The sequence below is a fragment of the Narcine bancroftii genome, chromosome 9 (genome assembly GCF_036971445.1).
Source record: "Narcine bancroftii isolate sNarBan1 chromosome 9, sNarBan1.hap1, whole genome shotgun sequence".
Taxonomy (NCBI): domain Eukaryota; kingdom Metazoa; phylum Chordata; class Chondrichthyes; order Torpediniformes; family Narcinidae; genus Narcine; species Narcine bancroftii.
Window position 1 is genome coordinate 65,991,773 of NC_091477.1, and position 18,981 is coordinate 66,010,753.

At 40.8% G+C, this 18,981-nt stretch overlaps 1 protein-coding gene across 2 annotated transcripts in view; it reads left to right on the plus strand.

Annotated features, from left to right (window-relative positions):
- LOC138743724 (alpha-1,4-N-acetylglucosaminyltransferase-like) overlaps positions 1 to 18,981 on the plus strand; it is a 73,372-nt gene that overhangs the window by 38,720 nt on the left and 15,671 nt on the right. The window contains exons 1-2 of one of the 2 annotated variants that reach the window (XM_069899367.1): positions 7,015 to 7,083; positions 7,927 to 8,098. The exons of the other annotated variant lie outside the window; for it this stretch is intronic. The gene's annotated coding sequence lies outside the window, so the exon portion shown is untranslated. Of the gene's footprint in view, positions 1 to 7,014; positions 7,084 to 7,926; positions 8,099 to 18,981 lie in introns of those variants that run through there. 2 annotated transcript variants of the gene reach the window in all.

The window sequence follows — 18,981 nt, forward strand, 5'->3', positions numbered from 1 at the left end:
GGAGAAACCTCAGGATTCAGCTTTGCTGTTGTCAAGAGAAGAATTAATAGCTAGACAAAAGCATAATCTTGATCTTGCTGGGATAAGCGATAAGATTCTGTCTAACCATGAAATTGAAACTGTGCCAGTAGGTTTCTTTGTTCAAGATGAAATATTGATGAGAAAGTGGAGACCACAAATGATACCTGCCAGTGATGACTGGGCGGTAATAAGGCAAGTTGTAATTCCCAAAACTTACAGGAATGAAATATTAAAGTTGGTTCATAGTACACCTTTAGGAGGACATCTTGGAGTGAAGGAGATGGTATAAAAGATAAGGAAACAATTTTATTGGCTGAAGTTAAGAAAGGAAGCTGTGAACTTTTGGAGAACCTGTCCCACTTGTCAAATGGTGGGCAAACCTAATCAAGGACCACCAGTGGCACCTTTACAACCCATCCCTATTTCCGGGGAGCTCTTCTCAAAAGTGAGAGTGGATTGTGTTGGCCCATTGCCAAAAACCAAAGCAGGAAATGAATATTTGTTAATATTCATGTGCACAGCTTCAAGGTTTCCAGAGACTATTCCCCTGAGAAACATTAAAGCAAAGACAATTGTGAAGACTATGCTAAAATTTTTCACACTGTTTGCCCTTCCTAGGAAAATTCAGTCGGACCAAGGGAGTAATTTCATGTCTGGAATATTTCAACTAGGTGGTGTATGAATTGGGAGCCCATGTTCAAATTGTGCCATCTGCCAATCGTCCTGAATGTCAAGGGGCCTTGGAAAGGTTCCATTTAACTGTGAAAAATATGATGAGGGCTTATTGCATGGAAAATAATAAGGATTGGGATGAAGGAATCAATTTGTTATTATTTACTGTTAGAGAGGCAACTCAGGAGTCTCTTGGCTTTAGTCCATATGAGTTGGTGTTTGGTCATGAAGTCAGGGGTCCATTACTATTGTTGAAGGAACAGTGGATACATAATGATATACAATCAAATCTGTTGGATTAAGTTTTCAAATTTAAAAACAGATTACATCAGGCTTGCGAGGTGGCAAGGAAAGATTTGAAAATTGCTCAGGGAAAAATAAAAATTTGTTATGATCAAAAAGCAAATTTTAGGGACATTAAACCTGGTAACAAAGTCTTGGTTTTGTTTCCAATTCAGTCAAACCCTTTGAGAGCTCAGTTTTCAGGTCCATCTAAGGTGAAATCAAAAATTAACCATACCATGTCACCTATGTCATTGAGATTCCTGATCATTGAAGAGAGACACAGATATGCCACATGAACATGCTTAAACCTTACTTTGAGAAAATGACTGAGGAGGAGACTAGGATTCCAACCAAGGTGCTTGAAATAGAGGAAAGCAAGGAGGAGATAAGTTTTGTTTAAGGTCATGGAGCACAGAAAGTGATAAGCCCCAGGCTGGAAAATTCTATAGTTTTGCAAAACTTATACAACAAGTTAATTAATTTGACTAAATCAGAAAGGGAAGAAATTAAGACATTACTTATGAAATTTAAAGATATATTCCAAGATGTTCCAAGGAGAAATATTGTGGCTTGTCATGTTGTGGATGTCAATGATGCTAAGCCTATTAAGCAGAATCCTTACCGAGGTAATTAGGAAAAGAGCAGATTGTTGGATCAAGAGGTGGATTATATGCTCAAAAGTGACATCATCCGAAAATCAAGTTCAAATTGGAGTTCACCTTGTGTTCTGGTGCCTAAGCCAGATGGCTCAATTAGATTTTGTACAGATTATCGAAAGGTAAACATGGTGAGAAAGACTGATTCGTTCCCTATTCCCAGAATAGATGTTTGTATAGATAAGTTGGGGAAGGCAAGTTTCTTATAAAAATTGATCTCCGTTCCTTTGATGGAGAGAGGCACGGATATTTCTGCATTTGTTACACCTTTGGGATTGTATGAGTATAATGACTAAAATGAAAAATAAGAACAGATGGTTATTGAACTGGAGCTTAATGTTACAAGAGTATGATTTAATTATTACACACATAAAAGGAACGGATAATGTAATAGCAGATTGTCAAGATCTTAATCTGGGTAGATATGAATCTAATCACATATTGTAAAATTTGGAGTGTTTATTTTATATTATTTATGTAGTACTTCCATTAATTGTTGAAAGTTTGTTCTTGTGGACCAAATTGTTTTTTTAGCAGGGTGGTGTTACAGAGTTCTGTGTTGTGTATTGGCATATGTGTTGTGTGGTTTTATTTTAAAAAGTGACAGTTTGCCTTAGAGAGCCAAGGTGAAGGTGGACTGCTGAGAGAGTGGGAGACAAACTGAGCATGTGCAGAAATAATCTAAAATTTTCTGGATTTTGACGATGAACCATCACTGGGTGTGCTGAGGAGTGGAAGAGAGCCCAAAACATGAGTCATTGTCTGGAAGACAGTTTAGAATGTTGGGCATTTTAAAAGGTATGAACATTCCAAAGGCAGCCACAAGGAATTGTTCCTCTCTCTGCAAGCAACACAAGAAGACAACTTCAAATTTTGTGCTCTCTCAAACATCTTTTGGCTTCAGTTTACCAAACAAACTGAATTTTGTTTATGATCTTTGCTTCAGTTGAGATTGAAGTTTTGTGTGTCTAATCTTTTTTTCTGTGGGCTGGTTGGAAATATAACTTAGACTTTAATTACATATGTTATATTTAGGCTGGGGAATTTATTAATTTTACACTGTTATAGAAATTTGCATAGTAACCAGTGGACATTGTTATAAAAGGGTGGATTTTGAATTAAAGTTTGAAGCTGAATTTTTGTTAATAAAGTAATTGTTCATCTGTACCCCTGTGTGATATGCCTTCTTTGTGGTTGCTGATTTGATATTGTAACAGTACCTACTGGCCAGGGGCATTGAAAGCAGCTGCACCACTAGCCAAAACCCACAAGGTAACGGACAAGTAGAGAAAGAGAACTCCACAATCTATAAGGCCTTACTCCTTGCTCTCAAAACTAAACATCTCTGTCTCCCACTGGCAGGATCTTCTCCCAACCGCACTACATTTCATCCGCTCCCTCCTTTGTGACACCTCACAAACGTATGTTTTCTTTCCCAAGGAAATCGACTACTGGAACGACCATGACTAGTTGGCTCATAACCCTTGGATCTGTGCTGCTCCCCGTGAAACCCCACAAATCAGATCCATTAGTCGAACAAGTTCAACTCCTTCATGCAAATCCACATTATGCCTTTGTTGTTTTTCCAGAAGGGAGAGAGGACACCGTGTATGTCCAAGACCTCATACCAACTGGGATGCCTGAGTCTCCACCTCCAGCTCAATCTCCACCACCTCAAACACCCACCCCACCCACACAAGTACCGCATGGTACCCAGCCACCCAAATCTTGTGGCCACAGGGATGAATATTGTTAGCCACGTCCATTTTCTTTCACAAGAATCTAACCTTACACCTACAGATGAAGTCGCTGAACATCCACCAACGATGCCATCATTTCCACCATCCCCTTTGACACTGACCATTTGACCTTCTCCAACTCAGGTATCACCACCGCAAGAGTCTCCAACTCAAATCTCACCACCGCAGGAGCTGAGATGGTTCAGATGTCACATCAAGCTGCTGGACAGACTCAACCTGTAATTGTAACTGTAATACTCTACTTAATTTAGTCTTTACTCCATGATTTTACCAGTCTGTAATGGCTGGCTTTTGGTTTTCTAACAGGAAGGTGACTGTGGTGATCATTCATATTGCATGCTTGTATGTAGAATGTAGTTGTAGTTGCTGCTGGCTGGTATGCAGGACTGGCTAACTAGGGGGAAGTAGCCACCTTGCTTGCATAGATGTGTTCCAGTCCACTGCTCTAAGCTCAGATTGGGACTAGCCTCACAGATGGCTAACACTCCCATGTTTTTGCTAATTAAAGCTTCTGTTATGCGCACATCTCATTGTGGTGCACTGTGGTGCAGTAAGCAGACACAAACCTCGATAAGACTTTAATTAGCTTAAAGTTGCACACCAAGATCTCTGTAGCCCCTGGTTCCACATAACCAACTGCCTTAGGAAGAGGCTGACATGAGTCTTTATATAAGCTGGTGATTGGCAGCCAGGGAGTGGGCCCAGCCTCCCAGGTTTCCTATTGCAGCTGCTGTGGTTGTCCCCTGCAGGAGGCCAATGGGAGTGAAGCGATTGAGGTGGTTGTATCACCACACTCCTGTCTCGTGAGTTATTGACTGTGGTTCAGCTGCACGAAGTTTAAAACCACAATTACATTCTGATTATAATAAAATATATATAAAGGAAAATAGAATTTATGTGGATTACACATGTATATAAACCCTAACACCCCCTCTCCATCACCATTACTCTCCTCCCTCCCCTCCCTCCTACCCCTCCAATTAACCCACTAAAAGAAAGTAGAGAAGATCATCAGTTTTATACAAAAATCAAGTTTATAGCTGTGAAATGGAGAATCATAGCCAGACCTGACCATTGCGAGTTTAAATCTTCAGACCAACATTTTGAAAATATCCGCTCAATACTTTTGAGAAAAAATGTTATATATCCCGTAAATTATAGGTTATCATTTCAAGAGGACACAAGATTTCACTTCCTTCTGCCATCTTTCCAATCCCAAATCCATATCAGATTTCATTTAATGGCCAAATAGTTCTTAGATACATCTAAATTGAATTGTAAAAATTCAATTTGATCCACAGTTAATCTTAATTTTAAACTAATCATTTTAATAACTCCCACTAAAAACAACATTGGGGCAAACAAGTTTTACTTTTAATATTGTTTCCAAAAATAGTTTGACTGCAGCCAAAATGTTTCAACTTTGTGACACAACCAAGTTGAGTGAAGTAAAGAACCTTACTCTTTACCACATCTGAAACATAAATCTGATGATATGAAATTAAACCACTTTAGTATTTGAGGGGTGAAATATAATTGATGTAAAAAATTACACTGTAAGTTGGGCACTACCAGTTGCCCCAATAATTACAGAGACAAAGACTGAGGGGAATGATAGGCTTTATTACACACAAGACTGCTGGCCTGTGTCTAAATGCCCGGAAGGCTCAACTTCATGGCCTAAGTCTCAGGGGAGGAGTCCAGGGAGGAGTGTAGGAGAGGAAGTCATTAGGAGGGCGAGCCACCCTGTGCCTGCACTGGTCAGAACATACAATACCATATCATTACATTCACTCCCTCTTTTAAAATAGAGACCTCCGGGAACCATAACGAGGAAGGGGAAGAGGGAGAGGAAAGAAAGAAAAAAAATGGGAAAGGTAGACTCTCCCTCTGACTAGAGGTTCAGTCGCAGGGCAACTTCTTCCGTTTGCCGGACTGATGAGGGGCCAGCAAGTCCATGCGTTGCTCCTCGGGGCAGGAGGCCGTCGCGGGAGAGGCCGGGGTGGGAACAGTTTGGGTTGGATTGTCGGTGGAGGACTCCCGGGGAAATGGATGGTCCGATGTCTTGTTGGGGGTCGACTTCTGGTGGGGGGAGACAGGCGGGGAGCCAGGTGGCTCGGATTCCAGGATTGCGCTCCTGTGTAGTGTGGGTTAGTCACTGACGTATGTTCCTGACAAGGGAGGAGATGTTGAGTGTCCATGATAGGCCACTTGTTAAATGGACTCCAAGGAACTTGGTGCTCTCTACTCTCTCCACTACTGAGTTGTTGATATGTAGAGGAGGGTGGTTGTTTGTGGTCCTCCTGAAGTCCACAATCTTCTCCTTGGTTTCATCTTCTCCAGTTGTTATTCTTGCACCATATTCTCTACAATGCGACTCTTCGTTGTTGTTGATGACACCAAAACACAAAAACTCAACAGGTCACGCCACATCCATGAGGAGTAAAAGGCAGCAACTTTTCACTTCTTCATCAGGAACCTCAGCTGCTGAGGATTTCCTGATTTAACTCATCTTTCTGCACCTGATCAGATAGTTTTTCTTGCCTCTCTCTCCCTTTGTCTTCCGTCCACCTGTCCTCTCCCTCTGTTGGGCACTATCAGTTGCCCAAAAAATTGCAATGACAAAGACTTGAGGGGAATGATAGGCTTTATAGCACAAAAGACTTCAGCTGGCCTGGATCCAAACTGGGGAAGTGCAGGGAAGGGAAAGGTGGCCCGACCTTTATGGCCTGGGTCCCAGAAAGGAGTCCAGGTAAGAGTGTCATCAAGGGGCGAGCCAGCCCAAGCCAATTTGCATAACATTACACCATTATACCATCATGTTTCACCTCTGCCAGGTTTACCAATCCTTTGTTCCTCCCCTCCCACCTGCTCCCTTTCACATTGGCTTCTCTACTAACTTCCCTCAGTCTTTATGTAGAGTTTCAGCTCAGAAAGTTGGCCATTATTTTTTCCCCACAGATTCTGCTCGACTCAGTGTCCCCACAGCAGATTGTGTTCAGTTTCAGATTCCAGGATCTCCTTTTTGCTCCTCAAATCTGACATGGTTATGACACATCATTGGACACATCAGGGCCTGTTGTCACAGATACGTGGGAGATTTGTAGCAGGGCTCAAAATGTCAGTCAAGAGGACCTCACCAGGAATATTGATAAGTGGTGCAGAGTCACTGTGGGTACTGCAAACTGAGCCACAGTTCCTGCAATTGAATTTAATCCTGGCATCTGGAGAAATATAGTGGTGTTTCCTTGTTCTCCTGGTGACTGGATGGATTTTTCCCACTGTTCCAGTTTGCTGCTACAGCCCAAAGACAGGCTGATTATGAAATTCTGGGTAAAATAAGGTTCATTAAATAGACGTGCGTGAGAACTGATGAGGGAAACAATTGAGGGAATGAGATGGACCTAAGAAGTGGCGCAAACTGAATAACTTTCTGGGTAGAAAGTTTACAGGATGCAACGATGGCAACAAATTGGTGAATAATTTCCAACTAAATGTAATGTTCATGGAAGACTGATTGATCTTTTTCCTTTTTAAAAAATTTAGACTTACGGCACGCTAAGAAGCAATTTCAGACCACAGCTCCATTCCACCCAATTTCACCCTATTAACTTACATTCCAGGTCCATTTCAAACAGTGGGAGGAAACCAGAGCCCACAGGGAAAGCTCATTTGGAAGTACAGAGAAGGTACAAACTCCATACTGAGAGTGTGGTTTTTTAAAACCCTGTTCCGATCACTGGCACTATAAAGGCCACTGTAAACCTTATGCCAATCGATTATCCTTCATAAAAGGTACAAAATTATTTTGAAACAAATGTGTTTTTGGAGAGATACCACCCTTTGAACCAATTGCATTGTTCAACTTTGTCCAAATGGTTATCCAATGTTTCCCTTGAACCAAATAACAATTTTGAATCCCATTTGTAAATAACCTCTATTGCTAGATTATCTCTCATTTTATCCAGTTCAATTTTAATGCAGGCTGCTATTTTAGAACCCTTGAACAGAGAAGCAAAAAATTTCAGCTGAGCTGCTTGGTAATAATTTTTAAAAGGAGGGAGTTGTAATCCTTCCAATTCATTCTTCCAAGTTAACTTTTCTACCGAGACATCTTCCCCTTCCACACAGCCCCCAGAGTGTCCCTTCCTTACCTCCCTGCCTCTTCCTCCGATCACTTCCTCACTTACATCATTCCCATTTTTCCAAACCCATCATCTTCCCCCTCTCATCTGGCAGCTTGTGCTCCTCCCCCTCCACCTTCCCTTTCCTTCAGGCTTCTGCCCTCTTCCTTCCCAGCCCTGATGGATGGTTTCAGCCTGAAATGTTGACTGACAATGACCTTTCATGGAAATACTCATTTCAGAAGGGTCAGGCAGCATCTGTGCAGAGAGAAACAGAGAATCATTCAGCTTTACTGAAATCTCTTCAGCAATTTCTGTCCTCACCCCAATTCTCATGAAATTTAATTGAATGGAAATGTGCTTGACGTTCTAATTCTGTTTATTTGATTTTTATCTGCCCTATTCAAGGATCATGATATCATCTGGTTATTCAGTTTTACAAAAACCTTCATTGGAGTGTCACACCCAGAGATGATTAATAAGCTATGCCAATATTTTAAACTGAAGGTAAAAATTGTAATAGCCAAAACACGTAGTCCAACACGCAGATAGTCTTATTGACTCCATTAGTTTAACACAGGTGAGCGACGATGATCTTTAACTTATTTTCATCAGAATCATGTTGTGATTTTGTCTGTGTTTTGAGAAACTGTGTTTTATTTGTTCTGCCTCTGGCGTAAGGAGATCGCTCCATGAAAAGTAAATACATTCACTTCTTCCAACTCATGAGCTGACAGTATGAAGGGCTAATTATGATCACAGATTAAAAGGTCTAATTTTCTCACTGACGCCAAACTGAATGGTAATCGTTTTTGTGAAATGTTTTCTATTTTCACTGATCTGTGGTGCCACTTGATCCAATCGATCCCCCTTTACCGAATCCTGAACAAGCTCCATTCCCTATCTGTCCTCATCCAAAAGTGAACTTTTGTTGACCCTATGTATGGATTTTACATGATAGATGTTTGTCTAGTTGCATTTTATCTGTGGAGGGAGTTAACAGAGTTGATGTTTCAGGCAAGTAATGTCAGTTAGAATGAGGAAATGTTGGAATTTTGAGATGTTTGAAATTCAAAGAATATGGAGGAGTGTGGAGGACACAGGGAGTGTCTGTGATTAGATGCACACCGAGGGAGACCAACTACACAAATGGGTCCAGTGGTGAGGGCTTGTTAACTGCAGTTGAGGTGAAAATAGGAGGAGATGAATGAGAATGAGGAGAGGGAGTGTATCGGGGGAAGGGGGGAAGAGAGAGAATAAACAGCATTGACTGCAAATGTCCAAGAAGTCAAGCAGCATCTGTGGAGGGAGAAGTTGAGGCCACACAGTGGCATGGTTATTAGAACTGCTGTTTCACAGCTCCAATGAAATGTTATTAGTCATAGTTTGTGTGGAGTCTGCACGTTCTCACTGTATAAGTATACTTGGGTGCTCCAGTTTCTTTCACATTCACAAAAACATACTGAATGTTGGGGTAATTGGCCACTATAGTTTGTTCCAAGTTGAAACTGATTGTAAACGATGGGTCCAGCAACACTGCTTCTATCCTTTGATTTTGCATGACCAGACCTTGAGGCAGAGGAAATTTAAAGTCCTTGTGAAGTGCCCTTTTGATCATAGAACGTTACATCATAGTGCAAGTCCTTTGGCCCTCAATGTTGTTCAAAAACTTAGACACCTATGAATAAGAACTAAACACTCCTGACCTCATAACCCTCTGTTTTACTATCATCCATGTGCACATCTAAGAGTTTCTTAAATGTCCGTATTGTTCCAGCATCCACCACCACCCCTGGCAATGCATTCTGGGCACCCACAACTCTCTGTGTAAAAAAGAAACTTGCCTTTGTTGTCTCCATCAACCTTCCTCCCTTCACTTTGTACCGATGTCTTCTGGAGTTTGCTACTCACATCCTGGGACAAAGGTGCTGGCTATCATCCTTTTACCAGATAGCTTTAACCCAGTCTACTAGTTATCAGTCTACCTTTAACCTGTCTACCAGTTAAAAGCAAGGAGTGCAAGGGTGGGGACAGCCAGTCTGAGGTTCCAAAGGAAATAAAGGAAGGCTTGAAAATAAAAGCTTGTGTGTACAAAGACACTAAGAGCAGTCTAAAACTAAAAGACCTGGAAATCTTTAAAAAGTAACAAAGAATCACAAAGAGAGCTAAAAAGAGAAGGAAGGTGGACTATGAGAAAACATTAGCAAAAAAATATAAAAAGGGACAGTCAAAGTTTTCATCCTTATACAAAGCACAAGAAGATGGTGAAAGAGAAATTTGGTCCCTTGGAAGATAAGAAGGGGGAATTGATATTGGGGAATGAGGAAATGGCTGAGACCTTGAATGACTCTTTTGTGTTGGTCTTCATGGTGGAAGACACATCTACCATGCCAAAGACAAATGATATAGATCACTCCTACACAAAGATAAGAAAGACCCCCAATCTTTCCCAAGACTAGACTTTTGCAAGTCTGGTTACCTGGCTGTGCTCCTTCTGCCTTCATACAAACAGAGCCTAAAAAGAGAGGCTACAGAGGTCAGGACAGTTGGAAAATGGGCACAGTAGATAGAAGAAGTTCCTTGAGTCAGTGGATTGGCGGTGTTCAAGAACTCCGCTGCAAATCCGAACAAGTACACCAAGGCTTTCACACACTTCATCAAAACAGCTGTGGAAGAGTGTGTTCCCACCAGATCATTCAGGGTTTTCTCCCCACCAGAAGCTCTGGATGAACAATAAAACCTGGAAACTGCTGGAAGCCAGATCACAGGCATTCATCCGAAGATCTAGGTCAATACAGGAGGAGCAGGTTGCATTTGGATATTACATGCCCTTCTGGTCTTCTTATTTGAGGAAAGATGTATTGGCTCTGGGAGGTGGTGCAAAGAAATTTGACCAGGTTGACACAATAGGGGAAAAGCCAGATAAAATACAAAAAAAAAGGCAGGAGGAAGAAGAATTCTGAACTTCTGGCCAATCACACAGGAAGATGTCCATGACCAATGTTACATAATTCAGGCACAGACTTTGATTAAAATAGATTATAAAGCAAATGAAAATGCCATGCTTGTACTTTGAAGGTTTAATTTATGTCCTTTCAACTTGCTTTAACTTGTTGAAATGCTTGGAGGCCAGTAACATCATGGTGTCTCTGAACATCAACTTTTCCAAGGCTATTATGTCAACTCTCCAGCCCACAGCCCTGAAATGAATAGTCCGTTGCACTTAATAATGAGCCTGTGACAATATTCCCTCACAATTTTCATTGTGTTCCATTAGAAATTTGCAGAAACAGTTCATCAATGAATTTGACTTTCATATCAGGTTTGATCTGTTCTTTATACATAACAGATATGTTGGAATGCAGCAGTGATCTTTGTGGTGGCTTGGTTAGTGTAGCAGTTTGCGCAACACTGTTACAGCACCAACACTTGGGACTGGGGTTTGAGTCCCGCTCTGTCTGTAAGGAGTTTGCATGTACTCCCCGTGTCTGAATGGGATTTCTCTGGGGACTTCAGTTTTTCTCACTGTTCAAAATGTACCGAAAGGTAAAGGTTCATTGGGTCTAATTGGGCAGCATGGGCTTGTGGGCTGAAATGGCCTGTTACCATGTTCTGTGTCTAAATATCAACAAAATTCTCTGGACACTATCCCTTAGAACACCACAGTACAGGCTCTTCAGTCCTCAATGTTGTTCCGACCCACATATTCCTTTTAAAATATAAGTACTAAACCCTACTTACCCCATAATCCTTAATTTTCCTTTCATCCATGTGCCTATCTAAAAATCTCTTAAAATCCTCTAATGTTTCAGCCTCCACCACTATCCCTGCGAAGGCATTCCAGGTACCCACAATTCTCAGTGTAAAAACTTATCCATGCTGTCTCCCCAAAACTTCCCCGCCTTCACTTTGTACTCATGTCCTCAGGTGCTGGTTGTCCACCCTATCAATGCCTCTCATAATCTTCCTCTATCAAGTCTTCTCTCATCCTTCTTCAATCCAAAGAGAAAAGCCCCAGCTCTGCTAACCTTGCCTCATAAGACTTGTTTCCCATTTCCAGACTACATCCTGGTAAATCTCCTCTGCACCCTCTCCATAGCTTCCACAACCTTCCTATAATGAGGTGGCCAGAACTGAACTCAATACTCTAAGTGTGGTCTCACCAGAGATTTGTTGATTTGAAACATGACTTCTCTACTCTTGAACTCAATCCTCTTATTAATGAAACACAGGATCGCACAGGGCTTGTTAACTATCCTATCAACCTGTGTGGTGACCTTGAGGGATTTATGGATTTGAAACCCAAAGTCCATCAGTTCATCAACACTCTTAAGTAATCAACCATTAACCCTGTACTCAGCCTCTGGTCCGTCCATTCAAATTGCATCACTAAACACTTATCCACTTTTCTGCCATTTCTGCATTCTATCTATATCCACTTGTAACCTTCTATATCCTTCAACTCCATCCACAACTCTTCCAAGTTTGTGTCATCTGCAAACTTCCTGACTTCTTCAAGCAGGTCACTTGTACATGTACAAACACTCGATGCTGTGAACGTGCTGCACATTTCATCTTGAAGATCCACAGCTTTCATTGAAGTTGCTGTCTCAGGATTCCATCCTTTTGATTTGCTCTGTGCTTTCAATACACAAACACCGGCATCAGGAAGTGGCCATTCGCCCTCCTCAGCCCTGCTCTCATGTTCAATGATATGCAACCAGCCACAATCCTGCAGCCTTGACCCCAGTGACTTTCATTGCCTGGTTCTTTTCTTTTTCCTCCATCTAAAGTGACATAATTTGAATACATTATGGAGAAATTCAGCAGGTCCCGCAACATCTGTAGGAGGCAATGATATACAACCAACATTTTGGGTTTGAGCCATTTGTCAAGGTATGAGCAAAAAGCAGGCAGGTACCTGAATGGAAAGGTAGGGGTGGAGGGGGAGGGGTAGAGGGGCAGGGGGAGGAGCATCACTCAACAATCAGGAATCCATAGATGGACGTGGCGAGAGGAGGGAAGGAGGAAAAAGGCAGAGAATTGATGGGGGAGGGGGAGTAGGGTAGATCTCTAAATGCAGAGCTGGACGAAAGGAGATGAAATTACAGAGAGAGGGAGGTGTCCTTTATCCCCCATCACTGATATTCCCTTTATCCCCACCACAGACATTCCCTTTGTTGACATCACTGACATTCACTTTAAAACACTTCACTGACATTCACTTTGTCCCCCCATCACTGATATTTCCTTTATCCCAATAACTGACATTCCATTTATGTCCCATGATATTTCCTTTAACCCATCACTGACATTCCCTTTGTCCCCCCCACCGCCATCACTGACATTCCCTTTATGGCCCATCACTGACATTTCCTTTATGGCCCATCACGGACATTCCCTTCATCCCCAGCTCTTATATTCCGTTGTTCCAACATCACAGACATTCTCTTTATCTCCTATAACTAACCTTCCCTTTGTCCCCATCACTGACCTTCCCTTTATCCCCCCATCACTGACATCCCCTTCCCCACATCACTGACGTTCCCTTTGTCCCCAGAACTGGCATTCACTTTTCCCCTCCCCATCACTGATATTCCCTTAATTCCCCATCACTGATATTTCCTTGGTCCCACCATCACTGACATTCCCTTCCCCTTCAACACTGACGTTCCCTTTATTCACCATCACTGATATTCCCTTTCGCCCCCATCACTGACATTCCCTTTATTCCCATCACGGATGCACTTCTACAAGCACAGGAAAACAGCCAGCAAAGCGGATGGATTTTTCTCTGATTCTACGTCATCACTTTTGTCTGAATGACGAAATCAGGAGTGCACAACAGCACAGAGTGAAGGCCTGAATAAATTAGTCCTGACCTCGGCTCTACAATGTGTACTTGACTTCCTTTCATAGCTCAGTGAGTAGCACTTCAGTTCATTGGTGACCCCAGGGGTAGAGATGATATTTCTACGCAAGAATGGAGAACTTTTCTTCACTACATGCAGTTTATCTCAAATTACCAACATTTTGGACTTCACAGCCACTTGTGTGGTTTATCAGGTGGTAGCCCAATTTCTGTTCAGCAAATTACATTGGATTTCACACTCTCCTTCTACGTAGTAAGTGCCCTGGATCCGTAGACAGAATGGCGGTTCTCTGATTTCCTCCAACAGTCCCCAGAGGAGGGTGAGTACTGGGCACTCAAAGCACTGTTGATCCACACTTGGCCATCGTGAACAGGTAGTGGAAACCCTGTGAGACTGGTAAGGTTCCCACGACATCCACATGAATGTGGTCAAACCATTCTTTTGGCTCAAAAGGCTGTGGTGGGGGGGGGGGGGTGGGATTTTGGTGTGCTGCTGTACCTTGTCTGTTTGTCTGCACATCTTGGTCTGTCCTCTGAATTGTTTCAACAACCAATGCCACACATACTTCACCAGACCGTGGTCCTGATTGATGGATGTGCCAGCCCGTGGATGGAGTCATTGCCTCCATGCCGTTGGGATGATTGGCCGAACATGCCCCATGACCACATCGTACAGGAGGGTAGTGTTACATGTACCGACTGGCATGTCCTAAAGCTGCAGCCCTGTATGGCAGTCCTGTACTGATGTACCTTGTCATCCTGCTGCTGTGCCACTGCCAGTGCCACGAAATCCAGTCCATTAGCCAGAGAGTATATTCTCTGTCTCAACAAGGCGTCTGCAACCACGTTGTCTTTTCCAAGATGTGCCTTACATCGGTGGTGTACTCTGAGACATCAGACAAGTGTCTCTATTGTAATAATGTAGTGGGATGTTGAAGGTTTAATAAACCATGGAAAACTCAACTCAACTTTGGTACGGATCTTTTTTGAATGAATCATAAACAAGAGTGACATTGTCATGTCTTCAGGCGATTATACTATTTGAGGTTTAGAAGTGTGAAATGATGAATATGTAACACCAAATGTAGTTAGAGATTAAGTGGATTTGCAGAGCAGGGTAACTTCAAGATACATTGATTTGCTGCTTTCATGGAGAAAAGTCAAGAGAAGGCATGGTCTCATTTGAGCAAATGGGACACAAGAGTGTATTTATCAAGTTCAGATAAAGAAAAGTTTGCATTCGAATCAGTTCTGGCCTAGGGACATTGGGACATACAGCAGGGGAACAGATTATTCAACCCACTCCCATTTATAGTAATGCTACACTAGAACCATGCACAAAGTGCTGGTAATGAGCTCATATTAAATCTGACACATACACTCCAAATAGCATTCCTGCAATTGAACATGAAACATTACAACAGAGAACAGACTCTTCAGTTTCCACTGTGGTGCTTAATGATGTACTTTCCACAACAATAACTACCTAGTACACAAGAAACCAATTTTATCCCACCTCCCACCCAAAACATTCTATATATCTTACATCCAAGACACTATCTTTGAATATCCTAACTGTCTCAGGTCCATCATCACCTCTGGCAATGCATTTCAGGCACCCACTATTCTCTGTGTTAAAAAATGTACTTCTTGCATCTCCCTCAACTTTCCTCCATTCACCTTAAACAGATGTCCTATGATATTTACTATTGTCACTTTGGGGGGAAAAAAAGAGTTGAGTGCCCACCCTAATGTCAACTCAAATGACCCAAGGATTTATGGAGGTGAAAACAAAAATAAATACTTTATGTGAAGAAATGTTAACTATGAAAAAAGAAATGACTGTAGTTAACAGTGATATTAACAGATGCATAAAATCTGTTGATATTGTAGAAGATGACTTTTAAACAATTGAAACAACCTTTTCTGAATGTCAAAATCAGATGGAACGCAATAAATAAAAAGTGGAAAAAGTAGAAGGTTCTTTTGTGGATTGAGGGATTCAAAGAAGGGATTTATTGATGAAGATTGATTCATTGGAAAATCAAAGCCAGGGAAATAATGTGAAAATAGTTGGTCTTCCAGAGGACTTTGAAGGTTCTGGTCCAATAAAAAAATTTAAGCATTGGATCCCAGAGATACTGGGTAAAGAGCTTTTCCCTGAAGGTTTGGAACTGGATCGGGCCCATAGAACATTGAGGAAAAAAACCACTTCCAGGACAAACACCAAGGGCAGTATTTATTTGTTGTTTGAAATATCAAGGTAGAGAAATGATTCTCCGAATGGCAGTACAGAAAGTGCAGCAGAGTTGATCCCCGATGATAATTCAAAATAATAGTGTTTTTTAAGGTGATTTGTGTCAAGAGATTATTAGAAGATGACAGGAATTTAACTTGGCTAAGGATGTCTTGTGGCGAAAGGGCTATAAGTTTGCTTTTCATTATCCTGCAATTTTGAAGGTTTTTCATAGAAAATTTCAATCTAAACTTTTTGAAAAGGATCACAATGCTTTGGTTTTTGCTAATTCATTGCCAGAATTGCGAAGAAATGGGCAGTCTTCACTATCATCTCCTAAGAGGAGGGTAAATGGAAATGGAAATGGGAACGGGAATGAGTATGGAAAGAATGGAAAGAAAGAAGAGCGGATATGAAGTCATCTTGACATTGAAGATCCAGAACAATCATTGGGCTTGGAATCATTGGGTTGAATATATTTACTATATTTGATTGTTTTTAATTACATAATGAATGTGTATCTGGCTGGAGGGGTGGAGGACACTGAAAGCTTTGACTGTCATCTGCCACTAGTGGGCTTACCACACCCAGATTTGTGGGCTGTTACTACCTTTGGGTGTTTTTTTATATTTTTTGGGGTTATATTTATAAATATTTTTTTTTATTGAGGGGTGTGTTTTTGTGTGTTTTTGAAGGATTATAAAGGGGAGCGTTATTTTATAGAGCGTAAATAGCGCCTTTGGAAGACTACACAAAAGAGTCTGGAAAACAACCAACTGAAAAACCTCACAAAGATTAGCGTTACAGAGCCGTTGTCATACCCACACTCCTATTCGGCTCCGAATCATGGGTCCTCTACCGGCATCACCTACGGCTCCTAGAACGCTTCCACCAGCGTTGACTCCACTCCGTCTTCAACATTTATTGGAGCGACTTCATCCCTAACATCGAAGTACTCGAGATGGCAGAGGCCGACAGCATCGAATCCACGCTGCTGAAGATCCAACTGTGCTGGGTAGGTCACGTCTCCAGAATGGAGGACCATCGCCTTCCCAAGATCATGTTATATGGCCACTATGACAGAGGTGCACCAAAGAAGAGGTACAAGGACTGCCTAAAGAAATCTCTTGGTGCCTGCCACATTGACCACCGCCAGTGGGCTGATATCGCCTCAAACCGTGCATCTTGGCACCTCACAGTTCGGCGGGCAGCAACCTCCTTTGAAGAAGACCACAGAGCCCACCTCACTGACAAAAGACAAAGGAGTAAAAACCCAACACCCAACCCCAACCAACCAATTTTCCCCTGCAACCGCTGCAACCGTGTCTGCCTGTCCCGCATCGGACTTGTCAGCCACAAATGAGCCTGCAGCTGATGTGGACATTTACCCCTGCATAAATCTTCATCTGCGAAGCCAAGCCAAAGAAATATATTAGTAGTTAGTAAAAATGTCTACTTTGAATTTTGCAACTGTTAATGTTCAGGGATTAAATAATCCAATTAAGCAAAAGAGGGCATTGGCTTATATTAAAAAAATGAAAATTGATATTGCCTTTTTACAAGAAACACATTTGACCGGAAAGGAACATTTGAAATTGAAAAGAGATTGGGTTGGACGTGTTTATCTTTTCTTCTTTTAATTATAAGGCAAGAGGGGTAGCGATTTTGATTTATATAAATTTATCATTTGAATTGGAATCTTCAGAGGGAAATGTAGGTAAAGTTTTACAGGTGAATTGTAAAATTTTTGCTGAGTCTTGGATTTTGCTTAATCTTTATACGCCTAATATAGAAGATGAGCAGTTTATTTCAGAAGCTTTTTTTTATTGTTAACTCAAGCTAATGAAAATATTTTAGTTGGTGGAGAATTTAATTGTGTTTTGGAACCTTTATTGGATAGAAACCCAAAGAATATAAGGAAATCAAAGATGGCAATACAGATCAAAGCATTGATGGAAGATTTAAATCTGGTAGATGTTTGGAGGAAAATTTTTCTTTTTATTCATCACGACATGATTTGTTTTCAAGGATTGATTTTTTTTTTGGTATCAGCACACCTACAGGGTAGAGCACTACAAGTTAAATATTAAAGTAGAGTTCTATCAGACCATTCATTATTACTTTTTTTCCTGTGAAAATTCAGAAGTGGTACGCTCATCATATAGTTGGAGGTTTATTGCAATGTTATTGAAATAAAAAGAGCATATCTCTTTATTTTTGAATGAGAATATTAATTCTGTTGATAGTTATTTTGTAGTGTGGGACACGTTAAAAGCTTATTTGAGCGGACAGGTTATTAGTTATTCTATGAAAGTTAAGAAACAACATATGGCAGAAAGTTTAAAATTGGAAAACCAGATTTCTGAGTTAGATAAAGATTTTCAGAAGGATGTGACCGAAGTCAAAAAAGCTGCATTAGCAAAATTGATATTATGTTATGATACTATACAAACTTATCAATTTGAGCATTTAACTAATCGAACTAAACAACATGATTATGAGTTGGGAGAAAGAGCTCATAATGTACTTTGTTGGCAATTGAAAGCTGAACAGGCATATCGGATTATTAATGCCATTAAAAAGAATTCAATAATTACCTATAAACCTCAGGAAATTAATGATCAGTTTTATTCATTCTATCAAAAATTATATACTGCTGAGTGGAAGCAGGACAAAGATTCTATTGGATCTTATTTATCTAAATTAATGTTTCTGGTACTAGATGAGAAAGATATTCAGGAATTGGAATCTCCATATTCAGATCTTGAAATTAACTAAGCTATACTGGAAATGCCAAATGGAAAGACCCCAGGGGATGATGGATTTCCTGAAGAATTTTATAATTTTTTTAAGATGATTTATCTACTGTATTTGAAGATGTGTCAAAACAAGTTACTGAAGAACAAAAGTTGCCAGATTCTTGTTCAAGTGCTTTAATAAGTGTTATTCCAAAAAAAGATAGAGTTCCATTAAAAGTGTCTTCATATAGACCTATTTCTTTATTAAATGTAGATTATAAAATTATCGCCAAGTTATTAGCTAATAGACTTGCTACATACTTACCCAAGTTGATACATAGTAATCAAACTGGTTTTATGAAGAACAGATAATCTTCTTCGATTAATTACTTTGGTCAATGCATACCAAAAGCAGCCTACCCATCCTCTGGTAGTTGCACTAGATGCAGAAGGCTTTTGATAGGATTGAGTGGGATTTTTTATTTAAGGTGTTAGAAAAGTTTAAATTCGGCTCTTTTTTTATTGGTTGGGTTAAAGCTTTATATATGAACCCAATTGCTAGGGTGGTGACAAATGTTCAGATCTCTTTACCATTTACTCATTCAACTCGGCAGGGT